This window comes from Oratosquilla oratoria, chromosome 24 (genome assembly GCF_046742065.1).
Source record: "Oratosquilla oratoria isolate Oo_2021 chromosome 24, ASM4674206v1, whole genome shotgun sequence".
Classification (NCBI taxonomy): Eukaryota; Metazoa; Arthropoda; class Malacostraca; order Stomatopoda; family Squillidae; genus Oratosquilla; species Oratosquilla oratoria.
In genome coordinates, this window is record NC_134800.1 from 30,767,220 (window position 1) to 30,777,424 (window position 10,205).

A 10,205-nucleotide genomic window follows, 5' to 3' on the forward strand; every position below is an offset into this window, starting at 1 on the left:
GACTTCTATGTTTAAGTCTATGGTGTCGTGTAGAGAAATGGTGCTCCCTTCTATTAGGAGTCCTTCCATATTGGAAAATTGAATTTGGGGTGGGTCATTTAATGCTTCATAGAGAGCTCTTGGGATGATGTTCAGGTTTGTTCCTGTATCAACCATCATGTCAACTGTGAGTTGATCTAAAGTCACTTTTAGGGTGACGTAGTTGTGTTGTGTGTGAGATATTCCTATGGTGGTTTGGTGCGTGAGGCTGGTACACGTTCCCCCAATCGGTGTTGAGTTGTGCGTGTCGTGTGGGAGGGAGCTGTTCTCTGGTGAGGTTGTGGTTGTGATTTCTGTAGGTAACACTCTTCGTTGGAGTGAATTGTTGTTTTGTGTAGGCTGCAGTATTTGTTTGGGTGTGTTGGTGTATGTAGGAGTGGAGGTTTGGAGGGGGGTGGAGCTTGTATGGTTTGATATTGCACTTTGCATTGCGCATCCATATGGGAGGTAGTACCATGAACTGAGCAAGGGATGGGGTGGTGTTGTACCTGCGGGTATTGTTGTTGCTGTGTTCGACACTGGGCATCGGTGTGGGAAATGGTTCCATGAACTGAGCAAGGGATAGGGTGGCGTGGTGCCTGTGTTTGCATTTGTTGTTTTTGTATGCAGTCTCTAGTGTTGTGACTGGGTGATGAATGGTAGGAGCACCACTTAGAAGGTTGTCCTTGATTGGTGGGAGGGGGCTGCTGTGACTGAAGGCTATTTAGTCTGGGGAGATAGTGGGGGGTGGATAAGGATACATTGCAAGCATTGATGATGTCTAGGATATAGGTATAAGCTAGAGGGTTTCTAGTGTTTAGTTCCCTTTTGGAGGCTTCCTTTAAACACTTTGGAGGGAGTTGGGAGAGATAGAAACCTATCTCAAAGAATGTTAGTAAGTTTTTTGTGGTCATGACCTTTTGACCAAATTGGTCAGTGTGGATCCAAGGAGAGTTATTCTCCAGGTCCTCTCTGACTTCTTTAATTCCGTTTGCTACGAAATCCATAATGTTCGTAACGGAATGTGGTTGGACTCTAGTGTTATTGAGGAAAGTGAGAAGGAAGGTGATGTTGTTTGTTTGTTTGTTGTGAAAGACATTTAGAAGGTGGTGTTTATATTCTTGATATGTGATTCCACATGCAACTAAACTGTCTAGCATCCTTGCCTTTGAACGGCAAATGTCAGATGGGTCTATTTTCTGACGGCACAAATTAATTTTATCTGAGTCAGAGTAGTGTTGGTTTTTTGAGAAAAACAGGTCACATGCTGTCAAGAAGTCATTAATGGATAATCCACCATCTTGGGAAAAGGTTGGGATTTCTGTGAGGGGGGTAATGGTTTGATAGTTGTTAATTATTGTTGGTTGAGGTTGTGAGTAAGGATAATATTGTGGGTTTGGAGGAAGGTTAGGTGGTGGTTGGTACTGTGGCTGAATGGGAGGTGTGGGATATGGGGGTTGAACTGATTATGGCTTATAGGAGGTGTAGTTTGTATATTTGGCTGGATGGGAGGAATGGGTGGTTGTAGTTGTGAGGGGTGAAAGGGGTCTATTTGAGAGGGTTGGTTAAAAAAAGGTAAGATATCATTCTCATAAAGAGGGATTGTTGGGGTACCTGCCTTAGGGGCGTCGTGGTCGGGGGTAAATGGGCGGTTATGGTCTAAGTACTTTGTGGTAATGTCAACCTGTGGATTTAATTGGTGAGGATCTGGATTGTCTTTGTCTATTTTTGAGTTGCTTGATGGGTTTTCCTCTTGAGATTTAGAGAGGATGGCTTCTACCGCTTTTTTTAATTTGCTTCTCGTTCCTGTTGCCATGTTAGTAGTTAACTAGAGATGCATGTATTACTTAATAGTTAGGTGAGATGGGTGGTCTAGTTTAAAATAGATAAATTAGAGGTATTTGGTATACAGTAACTGAGGGGTAATATGTTATGCTTAGATAAGGGAAGGGGGATATAGGGTGTCAACGGTTATACAGTATAATGGGATTACATATGTAAAATCATAAATATATATATATACATATAATAATAATAAAATGTGGAAATAATATGATATAGTAAGGAGTTAATTATTGTGATATTATACTTATAATAGAATTAACTATGGTTGTCATAAGGTTATACAGTATAACGGGATTGCATATGTAAAATCATAAAAATATATATATACATATAATAATAATAAAATGTGGAAATAATATGATATAGTAAGGAGTTAATTATTGTGATATTATACTTATAATAGAATTAATTATGGTTGTCATAAAAAAAAATTACAGCAGTAAAATAGGTTACATTGATAAAAATGTATAAGTTCTATGTAAATATAAATGGGTAATACGTAGTGAAAGCAATTAAAGGTTATTGTATATATATAAATATATATAGTTTAAACAAGAATTACTTAACTGGAAGAATGCATATGAATGTGATATTATGTAATAGTCAAATCTAGTAAAAGTTATTGCATATATAAATATATGTTGTTTTAAAAATTAGGCAAAATATAATTAGTGTTGAAACATATAATTATGAGAGCTACTGGTTAAATTATGAGAAAGGTATGATAACCAAAAGAAAAGGGTGTACATAAAGTTTCTATATGGAGAGAAACTAAATATTTATAAATTTAATAAATGTGGAATTAATATATATTTTATATATAGAGATGGTATAGAGTAAGGTTTACGTGCGTTGGGCACGTGGGTATCTGAAGGTATAATGGTTACCTTGATACCTTGAGCTGAATCGAGTGGTATGCCAATGTCCGGCAGGGGGTGGTGTTGCTGACGTTGCAATTGGAGTGGTCGAAGGCAACGTTCGGTGAAAGAGGTTGGGTGGTTGATGTGGAAGGTGGGTATGCTGTCTGGGGGGATGAGGTGGCTGTTACGCGGGTCTGTGCGCAGCCGGTGTGAATCCTCTGGGGCGGATGAATTATGCTCGCATGTTATGGAAAGGGAGACAAAGCGAGTATCAGGGATGGTTTGAATGGGTAATGTATGGTTATTATTACGGAATATATTGGAATTAAGTGGAAGAATTTTATGTTACCTTGATATTGTTGATTTTAGTAGTGTGGAATCGGTTGTGACGATTGCCCTGGATTGTGTAGTGTGAACTAAGTTCTTGTTCGTGGAGAGCGGTTTGTTCTTTATAGAGCACCGTAGTCTCTTCGGAGAAGATGGGTTGCGGGATAAATGCTGCCACCAGTGATGTAACGGGATGGGTGTAACGGTATCGTTACATGATCTCCACCGAGCGTTACTTGTAGACACAAGATGTAACGGGGTCGTTACATCATCTCAGAAAGGGGTTACTCGCACACACATTTTAAGTTTTGTTCTTTATTCCTCACACTTTAAGAAACTTAGTTACACTCTGTTACACAGTCTTAACACTAGGGCACGTCACAAGAACCGACGACGGTCCGCGTCTTGCCAGAGAGTTTTGCTCTCCGGAAGCGCTGAATGGACAAGTTCTTGAGTTGCCTTTAATCGTGATCTTAACATTTATCTCTAGTTTGTCTGTTGTCCCACATGGGTGGGGCAACAGCATTAATTACGTATTGATGTCTACTACCATACATGTTAATTATATATCCAGGGGAGGACCGTCAGTATACGTAATATCGTATGTCAGTACTGGGTGGCTACTAGATTGATCGCGTGTGTTCGTGTGTGTGTGTGTGTCGTTTGGTGGTTGACAGTGCTGTTCACACGAGCACGAAATGTTGACTCGGCAAGTTTGAGAGGAGTGTTTAGGTCAGCGTTTGATGCTTGACTGTCTGTGGACAGTGAGTGAGGAAGTGGGTTATATGACTGGGCGATACTACTCGTCATGTATATGAGGCGTATACACATGTAATGGAATGATTGTAGGACAACTGGCCCCCGGTCAACTGCTCCCCAGTCAACTGGTCCCCAAAATTGCTCCCCTAGGACAACTGGTCCCCGAATGACAAGCTGGGTGCTCAACTCGTCCTCAAAATAATTTTTCTAAAAATTGTCCAGATGTGTTCTCTATTGTTCGTATATATGTTTTTTAATATTTTGGTGGTTTTTAACTTTATCTTTTTTATTTCTATTTATGTTACTAAACAGAAGATGAAGTCCAATAAAACACATTTGTGCTTCACCAGTAATGTAATGTGCTGTATGTTTGCTCAAAAAGTGCTAATCACACCTCTTTCACACCTCACTGCTCTGGCCACACCTCAGATGTGCTCTATGTTTGCTAAAAAAATTCCTAATCACACCTCTTTCACACCCCACTGTTTGGGCCACACCTCAGATGTGCTCTATGTTTGCTCAAAAAGTGCTTATCACACCTCTTTCACACCCCCACTGCTTGGGTCACACCTCTTTCACACCACATAATCTGCTCAACACATAGGCAAGGTCAGTATATAAACCTGGCATATTAGGACAAGTCATGTCAGTTTTACTGAGCTACTTAACCATGTCACACGAGCTACATATCATCACTTCACAGAAGGGTGGTCAGAAGATCCTCCTCAATAGCTTCATGTACACATAGAAGAACATTTCCAAGACGACCGGTGAAGGCATCTGACTGTGACCCCGCCAGCGTCGTCGTGGACTTCGCGAGGCCTGTAGAGCTGGCCCTTCGTGTGGTGTTCGGCGAGCAGATCCAGGTCCGGTTCTGCTTTTATCACCTAAGCCAGTCCATCTGGAGGCAGATCCAGGGCCTGGGTCTCAAGAACCTGTATGAAGGGGATGCCGAGTTTCGTCTCTTCTGCGGCCAGTTGGATGCCCTGGCGTTCCTACCCCATGAAGAGGTCAAGGCAGGCATCTCATCTCCAGTCCACCATCCCCGACGAAGCTGAGACCCTAGTCGAGTACTTCAACTCAACTTACATCTCTGGGCCGCTCCGTCACCAGTGCCGAGTCACCACCACCCCTCGAGTCATCAAGCCTCTTCGACCTCGCCACAGTCCACCAATGTTCGCTCCTGACCGGTGGAACCAGCACCATGCCACGTTAGCCAACGAACCACGCACCAACAACATCTGCGAAGGCTGGAACAATAAATTCTCTAGTCTAGTGGGCCACGCCAATCCAACTATATGGAAGCTCATCGAGTGTCTCCAGGCAGAGGCAGCCACCGTAGATGCAGTCCTCCTCCAGGATGACCGTGGAATCCGTCAGCACAAGCGGTCGAAGCGGTGTTACATCGAGCTCCAGGTTCGCCTGTACAACCTGGTGACGGACTGAAAGGAAGGCAGGAAAACTATCCCAGACCTATTGCGTGGCATCAGCCAAAACCTGCGAGGTGGTCAACCCAACGTCTAGGCCATTACCTGTGTATTATTAAAAAAAAAAAAAAAAAAAAAATTGTTGTACATAATGTTTAATGGCATTTTGATTCTTACTATTTTGAGTAATATATAATACCTGTGTATTACCTGTGTATTATTTAATAAAGTGTCGTACATAATATATTATGGTATTTTTATTTTTGCTATTTTGAATAATATATAATACCTGTGTTGAAAAAAAATTTGGGGGACGAGATGTCCTATTTTGGGGGGGACCAGTTGTCCTAGGGGTGCAGATTTGGGGACCAGTTGACCGGGGAGCACTCACGTCAAACATGAGGCAAACCCGTGTGCGTTTCTCGCTGTGTACGTGTTACTGCCAGTCAACAGTTGCCAGATGTCGCTAGCCATTTATAGAATCGTCCTGTTTTCAAAAAAGGATGTGTTTGTTGGATAATCATTTCACTTTGTGTTAAATTAATAATTAACAATTAGACTCTATAGGTAACGTTTATTCTAGTTCTAGTTAGGTATATAATTTCAAATATGATAATGATGCCATAAGATAGCGCTGTGCAGGATTTTGCAAATAGAAGTACGTGTATCTGCAAACATATAGTCACGTGCTGGGAGGTTGTTACGATGCATTGCATGTAGCTAGATAATGTAGGCCCTTGTGGACACTTAGTTGTAAGCCGAGGTATTTAATATATACTATAATAAGGAGCAATGTGCCTCTGTGTATACTTCTTTCTGTGTGTGGTTGTGTACGTAATGTCTGACAAATAAGATACGCCGGAAAAACGATCTTCTAGAAAAAGTGAAGATGAAAATAGTGTGATTCAAAACTTAAACATTAAAAAAGACTAGGTAATAAAATCCTTATATGTCATTTGACAGTGACTAGGATGCGCTTTTGGTTTAAAATATAACAATTGAAAATGTTATATCAAAAGTAATCGCCTAAGCAACGAAATAATAAATTTATTTCGAAAAAATGTGCATTTTGATTTATTAATAAATAGTTAAAGGAGATCGAAATCGAATAACACGCAAATGAAATTACTGTAATAGCAAGCTATAAATGATGGAATTATTTGGAAGTTAAGAGAAATCAGAATCCCGTGATTTTCAGGGGCGTTTACACTAGTATTTCATAATCTTCCTAAATAATAAATAAAAATGTAACTGTATTCTAAAATAAAGGCAATTACCTAGAGAACATTTATTTGAATGCCTCATGCTAAATTGTTTTCATTAATTGTTAGTTAGTATTTATTTGTGATTGATTTGAAATAAGTTAGGTATAGGAAATGAAACAGTAATATGGAAACATCAATGTATTTTAGCATTTGGTACATTTTTAATATGTTTAAGGCTAAATTCCTTTTCCTTTTTGTTATCTTGCCTTTCAGTAAGGCAGCTTTGCCTCTTGGTTGGCCAAACTGACGCCTAGCAATGGTCGTTGGCTGACGAGGAATTTTTCTCTTTGCCGCCTCAGATGCCTTAAAAATAGTGCAACCTGCAGTCAGAAGGAAAGTAGTAACCTGCGCAGGATTTCTGCAGGCTTTCAGCCTCTGTTCAAATACCGCAAAGGAGCTGAGCATGCAGGTGCTTTTAGTTCTCTTTAATTCTCTATTGATCATGCTTGTGAACTCATCAATGCTGGTGTCAATTGATTGATTTTCATTTGTTGTCTCTGCGGAGGTCTCGATAACGACAGCTACATCTCCTTGCTCATCGTCACATGCAGCTGGTTCTTTATTACCATGAGATACTGCATTAACAGGTGTATCAGCAAATAAGCCATCTAAAAAATTCGATGTCGGCATCGGTTTGTCGCCGTATATCACCTTATACAAGACTTCTTTTTCAGCAACAGTGCAGGCGTATAGTTGTGGAAGGCGAACTGCGCTGTACTGCGACGCTGCTAATTGATGTTTGCAAACGCTTCCTGTGTTTCCACAGAGGCAGCTGCACCTGCCGATTGAGAGGTCCACATTGTAACAAATGCCCTCTTGTGAAGCTGACTTAACCGTATAAACTGTTCCTCCAGCATGAGTGACAGCGCACATTGGAATGGTGCTGGTGGAAGGTTCGCAAGAACTGTCCTTTTTGAGGAGGACATCTGACAACCGTAGACGAAGGTAATTGTTGTAAACGTCAGCCATTACCAACAGCAGCTGTGCACCGTTGTGTGCCTTGTTCCTGTACACAATTAGGAAATAATCATTACAATTATGAATTTGTTAATTACAAGAATTCCTATTATTAAAAATTTACATTAAAATTACGCTCAAATCTAAGGCTAAAGTAAGTGGGTTGCACACATCAAACATCTAAAATCAAGTATACCCCTACCATACGGTGCCGCACACGTAGGCGTCATGAGGAGCAAGTGGATTCGCGACGCTACCATATCGGAGTCTTGATTATATTTATTATAGTCGCCCCTGTGTTTTTACATTCTCCCTAATCTGCTCTTAATCACATTCTCTGTGGTTTTCAAAATTCACGGGTGAAAGAGAGAACGATAGATATAAGCGGTGACTATATTTTATGATGCGAGTATTATTACGACACGTCGTACGGCTGGCAGCTAATGCTGCCCACGAGATTTAAGTCCCGTAGTGAAGTGGAGTTGCTGCAAATGACATATAAGGATTTTATTACCTAGTCTTTTTTAATGTTTAAGTTTTGAATCACACTATTTTCATCTTCACTTTTTCTAGAAGATCGTTTTTCCGGCGTATCTTATTTGTCAGACATTACTTACACAACCACACACAGAAAGAAGTATACACAGAGGCACATTGCTCCTTATTATAGTATATATTAAATACCTCGGCTTACAACTAAGTGTCCACAAGGGCCTGCATTATCTAGCTACATGCAATGCATCGTACCAACCTCCCAGCACGTGACTATATGTTTGCAGATACACGTACTTCTATTTGCAAAATCCTGCACAGCGCTATCTTATGGCATCATTATCATATTTGAAATTATATACCTAACTAGAACTAGAATAAACGTTACCTATAGAGTCTAATTGTTAATTATTAACTTAACACAAAGTGAAATGATTATCCAACAAACACATCCTTTTTTGAAAACAGGACGATTCTATAAATGGCTAGCGACATCTGGCAACTGTTGACTGGCAGTAACACGTACACAGCGAGAAACGCACACGGGTTTGCCTCATGTTTGACGTGAGTGCGACCGGGGACCAGTTGACCGTTCACGAATGGAACTGGGCAGACTGCACCGTGTGCCTTCTCCCCCATCCCCATCATCTCGACGAAATGGACTCTGTATACGCCGCTTGTTAAGTACTACAAATAATTACACAAAACCTTAAACGCCTCTATCTAGCGTTCGGTATGAAATTTTGAATTGCAGTACTTGATTTTCAGTATAGTTGAAGACGTTTGCTTCACGCCCAGTTTGTATTGTAGAGGTCGAGAAACCTGCCACGACCACGTGTACACCATACATAGCAGAAACCAGTATTGCAGTGGCAGAAGTATATTCAACACGTCATGGGTAAATATTTAAAATGTAAAATTAAATATCACTTTTGCCCAATATTCTGAAAAAAAAACTAAAGTGAGAGCACATACTTCAATTTATATTCAAAATCATCGTATACGTGTTACAGAGTACATTTCACCAAAAGCGTCATCTATACTTACAAAATTCAGGTTAGCCCCCCTTTAGCGTCATCTACATTTACAAAAATAATTTTAGCTCCCCCCCCAAATTTTGATCCTGGATCCGCCACTGTATAAAGGAAAAGAACAATGCTCGATAGGTCATGTCTCTCACTGTTCCGTATCCATACCAAGTTTCAAATTAATGCGTGTGATTTCACTTAGTTTTGAGTTCGAATCCTGCACTTCTCTCCGATTTCCAGCAGACTGTTACTTGTCCCAACATTCCAAGCAGCAAAGATGACGCCTTCAGCCGCAGATACGCGCCTCCTGACGTAGGCTTTTCACCTTTGAGATAATGACCAAATAATGTATAAAGAAGGTTGGGTCAAATGAAGAATTGTCATCCCAGAGCGCCACATGAAGAATCGTCACCCCATGAGATCCCACCTGAAGGACTGTCACCCCAGTACGCCGAATATCAACAGTGGAATAAATATAGGGTTAGGTTGAATGAGGGTTATGCTTATTGTCAACTTGCAGAGCCCTCACATGGTGAGGGCGGGCATATGCCCTGGAGCGGCACATTACGGGGGCGGCAATTCTGGTCTGGACATGCCGCCCACAAGGCTGACAGAATAATTATAATAAAAAAAAAAGGTCAAAAGAACCCTGAATATTTTTACCGTAATATACGAACTTTGCGTAAGAATCAACAGAATACGAAATATTTTTCACTTATCCTTTGCAATAGGGACATGAAATAAAAAAAAATAATAATAATAAATCTGTTTAATTATTTCGCAAGCCAATATGGTGGAAGGGGGGCTGTCACTGAGAACTTTGCCCCGGGGCAGCACTTTGCCGGGGGGTGCACTTTGCTCTGGGGTCGGCACTTAGGCATGTAAGGGCTCTGTCAACTTGTACAACCGAAGAATCGTAAACCCAGGATGGCCCACATGAAGAATTGTCACCCTAGAATAGCCCACATGAAGAATTGTCACCCTAGGATAGCCCACACGAAGAATTGTCACCCTAGGATAGCCCACATAAAGATTTGTCACCCTTGGATAGCCCATATGAAGAATTGTTGCCCAAGGATAGCCCACATGAAGAACTGTCCCCCCAGGATAGCACACATGAAGAATTGTCACCCTAGGATAGCCCATATGAAGAATTGTCACCCTGTTGAAGTCTGGGGTGACGATTCTTCCTGTGATTCACATCTCTACATTATCTTTAATTTTTCA